The sequence below is a fragment of the Poecilia latipinna genome, unplaced genomic scaffold, assembly GCF_001443285.1.
Source record: "Poecilia latipinna isolate Pla-1442-1.1 unplaced genomic scaffold, P_latipinna-1.0 Scaffold436, whole genome shotgun sequence".
Classification (NCBI taxonomy): domain Eukaryota; kingdom Metazoa; phylum Chordata; class Actinopteri; order Cyprinodontiformes; family Poeciliidae; genus Poecilia; species Poecilia latipinna.
The window spans coordinates 86,234-98,919 of record NW_015113052.1 but is presented as its reverse complement, the minus strand read 5'-3'; the positions used below and the strand labels follow the sequence as shown (position 1 = coordinate 98,919).

General features: G+C 39.6%; 1 protein-coding gene and 2 long non-coding RNA genes across 4 annotated transcripts in view; 2 read left to right on the top strand and 1 right to left on the bottom strand.

Moving 5' to 3' along the window:
* The window catches only part of LOC106951024 (uncharacterized), an 8,739-nt gene extending 6,092 nt beyond the window's left edge, over positions 1-2,647 (top strand). The window contains exons 2-3 of the long non-coding RNA XR_001425735.1: positions 1,575-1,684; positions 1,785-2,647. This is a non-coding gene — a long non-coding RNA (uncharacterized LOC106951024). The remainder of the gene's footprint in view (positions 1-1,574; positions 1,685-1,784) is intronic.
* A 3,603-nt stretch (positions 2,648-6,250) lies between these two features.
* LOC106951027 (uncharacterized) overlaps positions 6,251-12,686 on the bottom strand; it is a 19,080-nt gene continuing 12,644 nt past the window's right edge. Inside the window, exons 2-3 of the long non-coding RNA XR_001425736.1 lie at positions 8,991-9,044; positions 6,251-6,440 (exon numbers count right to left, since the gene is read on the bottom strand). This is a non-coding gene — a long non-coding RNA (uncharacterized LOC106951027). The remainder of the gene's footprint in view (positions 6,441-8,990; positions 9,045-12,686) is intronic.
* slc7a14a (solute carrier family 7 member 14a) overlaps positions 10,065-12,686 on the top strand; it is a 35,615-nt gene continuing 32,993 nt past the window's right edge. The window contains exons 1-2 of one of the 2 annotated variants that reach the window (XM_015038260.1): positions 10,065-10,331; positions 10,511-10,661. The gene's annotated coding sequence lies outside the window, so the exon portion shown is untranslated. The remainder of the gene's footprint in view (positions 10,332-10,510; positions 10,662-12,686) is intronic. The other variant, XM_015038259.1, reaches the window with a different exon arrangement.

Here is a 12,686-nt window from a genome sequence, read left to right as displayed (position 1 = left end):
CCCAGCATTTTTAAAAGGAAAAAAAATAAAACAAACCTTTTTTCTCCCCCCCCCCCCCCCCCAAATACAAGCAACACACTCCTGAAAACTCTAATTACCACAGGCGTGCACGTTGCGGTAATTAGTGCATTAACCACACAAGGACTCCTTTTGGGTGAGTTTTTTTGTTTTTTAAAGAGATAGAAAATCTATAGATGCAGCATTTTCAAACGACAAAAACTTGCATGCAGAGGCTTTATGGAGATACACATGTGAAAACACAGTCTGAGCTGCAAGTCGAGTCTCAGCCAATGTAAGCCGATCCCTCTCATCTGCTTTTGGTTTAGACAGACCCCCATTTCAAGACTGATTTGATCAAAGTTCCCCTGGTCTACGACTCGCTCTCTGCTTTTTTAAGCTATACAGCAAACACGCGCGCGCGCGCACACACACACACACACACACACACTGAGTGCCTGCACCGGCAGTGAGACCAAAAAAAAAAAGATAGATTTCCGGCACACTCACTTCTCAATTGACCCCATGTTCCAGGATGTTAACGATTTTCTGTATAATCAAATGAAGTGGGTGAATTCATTGACTTATTAGATTAGAGAAACTGATTTCATGTTGGAGACCTGAGCTACAGTGGCTCTAGACTCAACATGACTCAAGTGGAAAATAAGTTTAATTACATTTCTTTATTTAATTAAACATATGTGATTGTTCCTAAGCCTCCACAGTAGGCATCATTCATCTGGGAAAGCATAATTTGGGGGGAAAAAAAAACAAATTCACTGATACCAAGTCCTCGTCCAACATTTTATTAAAGTTAGTGCCACGTATAAACTCCAAAACCAAAAGCGTTAAAGATGTGCATAATTACAGCGTAATTCATCAGGATTAAAATTTTTACATTTTTATTTTGTGGTGGTGTCGATTTGAGTCTCATAACTTGGGACTTAATTCAAGAGTTTGATGACTTTAGACTTGGCCTCTTGGAATCACAAAAAACCTTCGACTCAGTTTGGATTTTAACGCCAATGACTGGACTTTTCCCGAACTTAAACACTTTGACTTGTGGATATTTGATTATTAAATTGAGTTCGGTGAAGGATGGTCATACAACCATTTACAAATACTCTAATTTAAACCCAGAGCTGATGCTTAGGTTCAAATCACAGTATTCTAGTTTAATAATGTACTGTAAAAAACAAACAAAAGTCTAATTTACAGTAAAATACTGGTAGCTGTGGTTGCCAGAATTTTCCTGTATTTATGTCGTAAACTAGAGATGTTTTTTGTTTTTTTTTAAATTGTGCTGTTTGCTAAATTTCATCCTCTTAATATCAGCGATACTAAAGTTCATAGTTGTCATTATAACCAGTGATGGCGCTACTGGAGCCTCGCTGCTTACCCAGACAAACAGCTCGATTATTTAGATCATTAAAAATATTGAGTTTTCATGAATTAGTGGAAGCAAAACCAGTAGAAAAGCTCTGAAACATAATACTAAAAGCAGTTGGGTTCAGGAGGGACAAAGCAATTACTGATGGTGATCCTAACATCCAGTTTAGGAGTTTGGCTGCTCCCAGTTTGACCTCTGACCCTCGCAGGGCTGCAGTTCTAATTCCTTCCTCCTGCTCCCTAAACAACACTGGGTCAGTCGTGACCCCCCTCGGGGTAAAGATGACCAACTGGAGATGTGGGTCACATTCAAAAACACTGGAACACCTACCAGAAGAGCAACACGTCTGTTGATGTGCCTAAAAGTGATTTTTTCTATTTTGTTTTTTAACCATCAGGAAACTTTGGCTACCACGACTGCGTGCGTCTGGACGGAGAACGCCATAAGATGTTCTGGTTTGCATGAGCAAAAGTAAATATAGATTAATCACGGCAACAAAATGTAGCTATATAAACCAGAGGATCATCTACAAGCAGAGGGGAAGAAAAAAACAAAACAAAACAAAAGCAACAAAGACGGTTTACAAGAGCTGCTGAAAATAAGACAGAAGTAAGACTCTTGGTTTGGTTTCAGGGGTCGTAAAGAGATCCTGACAGGACTGTTTATCCGTTCGCGCATAGAAATGGGTCTGGGAGGCAGATGTTCAATGACCCAATCTCTTTGTGTGTGTGTGTGTGTTTGCTTTTGGTTGAGCATAAATCTGAGCATTTAACAAAGATCCCTCGCTATATTGACATTGTAATACGTGTCGTCGACTAAAGAACGTCTGCCTTCTGTGTTTTGTAATGGAGGTTTAGTTTTTCTGTTCTCTCTTCAATGCGTGTCTCAATGCAAATAAGCAAAATAACATACAGCAGCACCATTCTCATTCTGACTCGGTTTGCTGTTGCAGTGCAGAGATATTTATCGTCGGGTCAGAAACCTCGATAGCAACCTAACAAACCGACAGTCAGTCCAGGAAATTAAATGCACTGCATGGCGAGTGCGGTGTGTCTTTAAATCACGACTGGCCACATGTGACCAAAACTGTGATTTAAAAAAAAAATAAAACTTTGGAGGCATTAACACTTCACTCTTTTTAACCACCGTGTCACTAAAATGCTTCGTATTAGTAATTCATGTGGTTGTGTTAAAGTGTGGTTTGACCCAGATTTCCACTGAGCTGGTTAAAACTAGCTAAAGTAAATGTTACACCTGTGCAGATATAATCTGTTGTTGTTTAACTCAAATATGAACAACAACAAAAACAAAGTTGCTGCTACTCTTAACATGTAGGAGAAATGTTTGGCTACTGTGTGAATCTTGCTCAGAAAGGATGCATGAAAATAAATAATTACAGTAACTGTTTTTTTTTGTTGTTTTTTTTTAGATAATTAACGTTTTGCTTCTAAACAACGTCCATGGTGATCAGGTTACTCAGAGGAAATGAGGCACATGTGTACACGACAGCAGGAGTTCGTGCAGGATATGAAATCGGCATGGACTCCTGCGTGGATAAGGCGGCGTACTACTGCAACTCCAAAAGGTAAAGAGAGGAAACGGAGAAAATTAAGCAGAAATAAATTGACTGATGTCTAACAAGGAAGATCTGAGATAGAATCCTGGACTTTGACATTCTTTTTTGTCAAAAATGTCCCAGGTTTCTGGGAAGTTGTGCTGCACCAGTGCAGTATGAAAAAGCTAAACTTCTTTAGAACATATTACTCATGCTGCTGGGAATAGGATTAAACAGAGTATTATGAAACTGGAGCATAAAAAGTCCTACAAGGTGCACTGTTGACTACTTGTCTCTGCTTAAGCATTTAATGCACTTTACAGCAAATTACTACAATTTATGGAGCTATTCACTAGATGGTCTCACTCTTAAAAGATGCATATTAAATAAAATGGCTTTTTTAAAAATAAAATTAAAATTTCTGTTCCATTATTTCCTAAACAACAAACAGATAAACCAGTAAGTTCAACATTAAAACAACTTCAAAACATAGAAAACAGTAAAGGTCATGGGTTTAAAACGACCAGAGCGATCCGAGAAACATCCATGTTTTATTGCAAATCAAAGAAGTTCATCAGCGCTAAGATCTTGTTTACGTGTGTTTGTGTGCACACATGATGAATGGAGCCGAGCCCTTCCTTATCGCTCAGGTTAAACACTGATCGAGTCACGTTTGCCTTCGGTGGATTTCATTAAAGGGGCGAGCGGCGTCTATATTTATCTCAGCGATCTGAAAACAAGATGATGAGACAGAAGAGGGTACAACAGAAGGAGACTGGAGGATTAAGTCCAACATGGCAACGTGGCAATGGAAACTGTGCAGAAAGTGGGATGAGACGGAGACGTCAAGAAAAAAAAAAAATTAAAAATTAAAAGACGTGAACAACAGGAAGGGAGATTCCAGACTTGTTATAAGAGTGAATGATGGAATGGCACCAGCAATATTTTATTCACATTTTAATAAAATATAACGGCTCCTCTCTTTTGCTTACGTCTCCATGGTGATACGTAATCTGAGAGGGTGAAGATACTTAGAGACAGATGAAAACGAGCAAAAACTATTAAAAGGTCGAAATGGAAAATATAGAAAACAAACTAAGGTAAGTGTTTTGAAACATCATGGTTGCATTTTGAGTGTTTTAATCGTCTCCAGGCATGAAAAAATATTAAATTTGAAATTAATATTTAAAAAAAAAAGACAAGAAAAAGTGCTTTAACAAGTCCACCGGTGGACAACAAATGGAAATATATGTGACAAGCTATTTATTCATTTTATTTATGTATTCTATTTGAACAACAGTGATGACCCCAAGCACTAAAATTAACAACAAATTTCCAAAGAATATCATGCAATGTTGAGTAAAGACTATACAATACTATAAATGAGCACCTTAGTTTATAGTCTTCCTCATCTCCGCTCTTAGGGATGCAGCCAATCAGAGCTGCATCCCTTGATTGGCTGCCTTGCACATGCCAGCCAGTAGTGTGTCAAGTGTTGGTATTTCACCTTCCCAAGTTGCATTTTCTTTTGAATATTTGAGATGAGCTCTACACAAAATCGCTCTATTCCAGTCAAATCTATCTAGTCTAATGACCCCCACTTACGAAAAATAATGTTGCCTCTTCAATAAACCACGCTAACCGCAGTGAGCATCAGTTTTTAAAAGTTAGTGGGTAACCAAGATGTACACAAAGGGATACACAACATGAAGATTTCTGCTGTATCTCAGCAATTGTGACACAAACCCAATCCCAGTGCCTTTAATTCAAAAATCATGGTTGTGTCACTCACACCTAATTTTTCTCTCCTGCTGGCCGTACGTCACGCAGCTGCCTGCGCGCACCGTGTCAGCATCAAATCAATAGGAAGCTTGTCGGGAACATTGACCATTAGTCTTGTCCAAGTGAGATTAAACAGAGGACAGTACATGGAGAAATAATGCCCCAGATGAATGAGACACAGCCACACCCACGGACACTAATAAGCTGAAATCCAATTGAGCCATCCATTATATTGAAATGTTCCTGCGTGAGGCGCAGCGAGCTCCATGTTGCTGACTGCAGCTACAGGAAGTCATAAGGTTTTGTCATTTGCCACTTTGAAAGCGTAGAAAAAAAAAAGAAGAAAAACGAACACTGTTGGAACAAGCTGATCAATCTTAATTATTTTTGTTTCCAATTCTGCTCTTTCTGCTTAAAAAGAAAATAATAACATTTTAGAAAATACTTTTTTAAAATTTTTTTTTAAAAAAATCTACATTTTAGTTAAATTGAAAACTAAATTTCCTAAACAATTTATTTAAAAATTAAACTATTCAATTTTATATGAAAACTATTTTATAATAAGATGTAAATTAACTAAAACACAAATGTATAAGGCTATTTTCACCAAAGGAGCTCATTATATGTCTCTACATTATAAAGTAAAGCTTCGATAACTCAGTCTAGATATCGAAAACATAAAAATTCCTGTTATGTGCTGAAACTTCAGATTTTTAAAGTGATGTGAATATGACTTTGGAATATATTTATACTAGTGAAAAATGCATGTGTTACATAAAACATGAGTAGGTTGTTTGTTGACAAACTGTGCACACTCATGAATGCATTCATTTCCAACCCCCCTCACACACGGTTACCATGGCTACCCCCCTCAATGTGCCCCGTATATGTCATTGTATCACTGATCATCAACCTTTCTCGAATGCCGAGGGCAATTAGAATGGACACCAGCACACAGACACACACCTGTCACACACACACACACACCTGCGCGCGCACACATAGCTGAATAATGATTCCCCTTAAAAGACAGAATCCGTCCTTATTGAAAATGTGAAGAGCTCATCAGCAGAGGAATAGTTCTAAAACCTGCCCAAGAGCACGGTCTGCACTGCTGACAGATGAAGTTGTTTATTTGTCCTATTTCATGTGTTTACGTGTTTTTGCTTGACATTTTGCTCCAATAGCAGCAAATGCCCGATGCGTGGAGTGAACACCTGTGGGTGGGTGAAAAACAACCTCAAAGACCGAAGAGGATCATGGGTTTGAGGTCACCATGCCTAAAAAAAAAACAAAAAAAGACCTGACAAACCGCAGCGTTTAATGGCACCTCTTCATGTGAGCCTCTAGGCTTTTATTTTATTTATTTTTTGCTTTTGTTGACCACGGCCCTGTAAAATTCAATTTGCACAGACTTAACAAGAGTAGAGTTCAGCATGTTTGCGTGTTGACTGCAGTAGAGTAGCCAAGCAAACCAGTGACGGTTTGGAAAACTTAATTTTAAAATAAATCCAAGAAGGAACAGCATTGGTATCAACTTGTTTACTAGTAACAAGGCTAACATGCTATCGCTAACGTGTTTGCGTTCACAATTTGCAGTTGTATACGTGGCCTGAAGGTCAGGGACGTTCCAGATAGATGCTCGTGGGGAATCAGGAAACAGCAGATAAGAAGACGGCAACCACTACAGGACCACAACATCCCAACTCCTGAGTCCTGTTTTGATGAAACAAGCAAACAAAAAAAAAAAAAAATCTCTTTCTGTAGTGTACAGATGGAAAGAGATAAAAAAAAAAAGTTCAAGTAAGAGAGAACTGCTGTGTTCTTGTGCAGCCTCTCATCGAAGCGGTTCAAAAGTACATCAGACAGTCACGCTCCGTGTTTCCTTCCTTTCTTCCTTTATTTTATCATCCGTTTTACATCTCGCTCTGTTTGTGCTGTTAGTTCTGCGACTTTTGACGCTGTCACTCTCTCTTATCGTTCTTGTCTCGACACCTTACCCATTTCTCCAACATTCACTTTTCACTTGGTGTCTGTCTGCGATCTTTTGTTTTTTTTTTTTTTTTTTTTTGCTTTGGCTCCTTTGTTCAAAGGCTTCTGTCCTCCTGGCTTCACTCGGCGAGTGTAGGAAGAGCACTTCTGGAGGTTTCAGTGAATAATACATGTCTGTTAAGGCAAACCAAAGCAGACCGACGCAGATGGAGGAGAGAAGACTGAGCTGAATATAAAGTTTTCATAGAGTGTGAGCGTGGAGGATTTATTAGGATGAAATATGAGCAGGCAGTTTTGTTATTAGGAAGAAACATGAGAGTCTTTCAATCTAATACATTCACATTCAAAGAAGGAAAATGTAATAGAATTTCTTTTTTTTTTTACTCTTTTCTGTTCAAAAGATTCCTATACATACCGTCAATATATATCTATTGTTTCACCCTTAAGAAATGGATTTGAACTGTTATATAATTGCCTAAATAACACATTTCAAGGAATTTAAGACAAGAATTGGGTGCAGAAGCACCAATTTGGGGGTTAAGGGGGTCTATCGGATTATAAAAACATGGACAAAACTGTCCCGAAATCTAAACTGCAGTTGAATTGAAAATCTGTGAAGTATTCTTAAAAGACAGGATCATGACAAGAAATCAATTGATTTAAATAAATTCCTCCATTTCTTGAATTAAGAGTGATTAGACATGAGGCCAGAACTGTGCAGAAAAGCTTATTCAGCTGCAAAAGGTGTGCAACTTCTCTGCAAATGTCTGATGGGTGGTCAAATATCGGTGAGCTTATGCATACATACTTTTAACCACAGTTGCATGTAAAAAAAACAACAACAAAAAAAATATTTCAACAAACTCAAACTTACAGATCAGATTCTTATTTTTGGATGTCATTTAAGATAGTCGAAGCCATCAATCAACCCTTAAAAAAAAAAAAATAAAAATATATATATATATATATATATATATATATATATGCATCAGTTAATGTAGGAGACATTCCCATGATGACATGTAACACACATTCATCAAGATGCTATTTATTTGCACCAAATCTGACAGAAATGAGGGTTCACTCCGGCCCTGCAGTCAAATGACCTCATCAAATTTCTCTGAATTATGGGTAGTGACACTTTGCTCACACATCTGTCTCGCTGCTTGGGGCGCCGTGTTGGTGACTCATGCCTCCCTCTCTAATACGCAGACACGTGCTCTCCCAGAAAGCCCCAGACTCACATCGCAGCCGGACCACAGGGTAGCTGACATTTAGCAGTGAAAGAGAAAGCAGTGGGAGCTGAGGTGGAAAAAAAAAAAAATGGAAGCAGCAACCACAACGGTGTTCATGACCTCAACACGCACAAAAGATTAGTCAAAATGTAACTCACCTCATTCTTAAGCATTTAAGCGAAGCTTAGGCAATACCTTAATCAGTTTGATCAAATGTTTTGGTAACACTTTATTTGAAGGGCTGTGCAACAGACTGACATGACACTGTCATAAACATGTCACAGCACCTGTTAGGAACATGAAGGAGTCTTCATGAATGTTTACAATTGTTGTCATGAAGTGTCATCTGGTAAATAATGACACTATTAATGCAAAGTTGCTCTAAAAGTTGCAACTTTGCAATTAAAAGTCAATTAAAAGTGTAAATGTTGCATTATTCAGACAATAATGATCCTTTCCATGCAAAATTCTATTAAAATGTGCATTAAAAGTCCATTAAAATGTCAACTTTGCATTAAAAGAGTCAGATTTTACCAAGTGAAACTTCACCAAGTGAAACTTCACTTAATGTTCCCGACAGATGTTTTTCCTCAGGATATGCACACCCCTTGAAATAGGGGTGTGCATATCCTGTATCCAGCTTCCGAATTGAACTAAGTATAGGTTCTTTAAAGCTATGGAAAGTGACTTGTGTAACAGAATACATAAATACAAACATCCAATCATTTAACACTTCAACTTCAATCTCCTGCACTTTCGTCTTTTTTTTTTTTTTTTGGCTCTTCGACATCCTCACATTATCGCATTCCTAAATGGTTTGGAGGCATAGTCATTTTTGTGCATTTAAGGTCCTTTTATTTTTTGTATGACAATGGCAGAAATAGGCTTCCATACTTTCATTTGGGTTCTGAGCATAAATTATGAATATTGAGCAGAGTTTGTGGTTGTGGTATTTTGCTTAAACTGTCTTTGAGTGTAAATCTTGCCACCAGACATAATGGATCAAAGTAAATCTTTATAGATATTTTTTTTTCTCTACCTTTTCTCTCTGGATCCATGAATGCTCCCGTTGCAGCTGACATAAATGGGCTTTCTGTGGCAATAAAAAAAGGAGAAAACCTAGTCAACTGCTGAATATTTGATCATTCACCAGCACAGGATAAATAATTTAGCAGTTGGCTTTTGCATCTCTCTCTCTCTCTCTGCCGTTGGAGACAAACAGTGAAGGTCTTTAACCATGGTGTATTAAACACCAGTGATGCACTTTAAGATGTCCTTAAGCCACTTCTTCTGTGGAAAATGACCAGAAAATGCCTGATAACTTGTCCGACTGACCGGTTCCACCTCCCTTGCTGGGGCAGGGTGATTTAAAGGAAAGTCATTTGTGACGGTTTTACAATTTATTGATTTCTTCCCTACAAGTGCAAACCAAGTGACATGTTCGCAGAACAGCACCGCCTCAGTGGGAGCAAACAGCTCAGATTCTTGGAAATTTCGGTTTACACTTTAAGTAAAACCTCACTACGTTCTGTCATGTTACAACTTGAAACTCTAATTTATTTTATCGCAATGATATCTGTCAGACCAGCAGCACAACGCAATGTATGATTGGGAAGTGAAAGGAATCATTTGTAGCTTATTGAATTGGCCATAAAGCCAAAACAGACATGCAATATACTATATTTATAAAGTGTGAGGAAAAAATACCTGCCTTTGCTGACATTATAGTGTCTTTATTCTGACACATGTTCTCATAATGAAACCTGAAAAATGACTCTTTAACCCAAATATTTAGTAATTTAATAATCCAGTTGGTTGGTCTTTCAACTTTAGTCGTGTCATTTTTAAACGTTTTTGTCTTTAACCTGTTTTTTAAATAATAAATAATATTGAAAACTTACTGTATTATGCTGAATTAAAGTCATAACTTTGTTGGTGTAAAAACTAACTTAAGCTTTACTAGGTTAGCAAAAAAAAAAAAAAAAAAAGCGTTGTTTTTAATCCTGGTCCAAATTATGACGACGTTACTTTGTGTCATTGCCGGATCTTCGTAAAATCACGGGATGGGGAAGAGGGAGGGGTGGGGCCGAAACTACGACATCCTGTCCGGACAGGAAAACAAACCGGATGCGTGTTGCGCCGCGTCTGCCTTCGCGCGGCGTCCTGAATGATTTAAACCGTTTTACATCATCGGCCTCACCCTCCCCACATCCCTCGCTCCTTCCCTCCTCCTCTCTACCCCCCCCCCCCCCCATCCTGCACTGCCTCCCGCTGATGCGCCGCGCAAGCAGCCCGGAGATGCTGCTGCTGCTCCTGCTGCTGATGTTGGCGACCGACTGCAGCATCCGACATGGGCATCCTTTAATCCGGCCGCGGCACAGTGAGTGTTTTACCTCCACTTCTCTCCCGCACACCCTCACCCAGCGACGACGCTTTTCCTAAACTTAGCTGCTACCTCTACCACCATCTCCCCTCGTCGTCTCCCTACACGGCTGTTTTCCCATCTTCCTTTGTGCAGTTTTCCTTTTTTTTCTTTCTTTCTTTCTTTCTCTTCATAAGGGGGGTGGCGCATAAACTCGACGGAAACAGTGCGAGCCTGCGCTGTTTAGCGGCAGGGAATTGTCGGGGAATTGTCCCTTCCCGTTATTACACTACACCCCACCCAAAAGTGATGTTTCTTTGCGGAAGAGAAAGGAGGAAAGAGTTGAGGGTGGGTGTCGCTTCTCCCAGCGGACTGTAGCTGCAGCAGGCAGGCAGGCAACTGTACTGCTTGTACAGCGAGATGCCCAACTTAAAAGAAAAGAAAAAAAAAATGCTGACATAAATAATTAAAAACATTTTTGGTTGCAAGTGAGCATATTGGGGTGCGTGCAGTGGGGGAATGTGGAAAGTAGGAGATAAAATCTATCTATCTATCTATCTATCTGTAAGAAGGAACCATACTGTGCATCTGGATGCCTGCGTGTGTTTATTTGAGGACAAGAGCACTCAGACACTGACAGCCTCAAGCAGTCAAACTAGGCTAATCCCTAATGACATGGACAAATCTCTCTCTTTCTCTCTACTGCCCCCTCCTACCCTTTCCCTTCACCTATCTCTGTTTTTTTTTTTTAATTTGCCATAAGGTACTGTCTCCTGTTCCTGTATTTCCTCTCCGTTCTTTGTTTTGCTCAGTTGTGACGACGTGCTGTCCGTGGTGCTGAAAGCAGGCGTCAGCAGATGGCTCGGCGATACGCTGTAGCCAGACGGGCCTGTCACTGCTCAACAGGTGCCACAGACAAGAGGCAGGGATTTTGAAGACGGCGAAGAACGAGGTCGCGTCGGGATATGTCTCGGTTGACGTCGTGCGTTTCGCCTTTCGTTCTGGAAAAGGGCTCGCTCTGGAGACCTACTAGGAACTCTCCAATTGATTAGTGACAGTTTGATCAGGCATGGCCAGCAAGGGGATAACCGCAGAGTCAAAGTTGCAATCTTTTTCCGATCAACAAACACAAAAAGACAACATTTCCCAAAGCTGGCAGAACTCGGAGATTTAACTGAGCAACATTTGGATCTCGGGCCTTGCTCAAGCAAGCACCTTCAAACGATTCTCACTTAAATAAGAGGTGGTTCCAAGCCTCTGACCGGTTACTTCAAAACTTTAAAAGGTTAACGAAACATGAACAATCAAAAGAAACAAATGAGTAAAAAAAAAAAAAAAACCTCATCTGAGAGGTACCAGTACCTTACTGTCTACATTTAGGGACAATGAATAAGCAGTATGATAAATAAATAAACCGCTTAGATACAGCTCTAGAAGTGTCTTTCCTAAAAAATATGTTAAGACTTAAGAAACATTCAAAAGTAGTTGTTTCCAAATCTATGTTTGAAGAAAAAAAAATCAAATACGCTTCGCATTAGTCAACCAAATTCTTAAGGTGGGCCTCTTGCATGGTTTAGGGTTTTTTTGTAGTTTCCCAAAACAATGGTACCAGGTTGTGCTGACAGCAATACTCTTCGTTGTGGAAGTTGCTACCGCGGGCAGAAGGCTCTCGGTAGCAACTGAGAGCCTTCACCACCCAACACCAGAGAGATGGAAAGAGAGAGAGAGAGAGAGAGAGAGAGAGAGAGAGAGAGAACGAGAGAGAGAGACAAATAATATGAAGGTTGAAAGATCTACATCAAAACTGTGTTGTTATTTTGTTTTGTAAACTCTCTTTGTGGTGGAGAATGATGGATTTTGAGATGAGACGATGTCCTGCATTCTCCTGCAAACTCAAATTTGTGCCTCTCTTGTTGAGGACATCACAGGCACCTGTAAACTTAAGAAATTAAAAAGACACAGCCATTTCCTGTTAGGACATCACCAAAACAAAAGGATATGTCGCAGAAAGAAATGTAGAAGTAGAAGAAACGTTATGACTACTACGTTGATGTGATGAGGATGAATTTGCTGAGGCAATGGCAATGAGAGGCAGAAACAGATGATTACATAACCACCCAATTTAGCAACTGCAGTTTGTCTCCCTGAATATCTCTCACATGAAGTCCCAAACAGCCTCCGAGACACGCAGGTCTTCACGGAGAAGACACAATCACACGCAGCGCCGGAGGTTTATGACTGTGTGCTTTCTAAGAGACGGTTTCAGTGCCTCGTATGTGTGTGTGCCACAGTGTTGACATGGGTGTTGCACTACAGTGTCTAGCAAAAGAATGGGATTAGAATAACCAAACACTGATGACGATGTAGAAACAA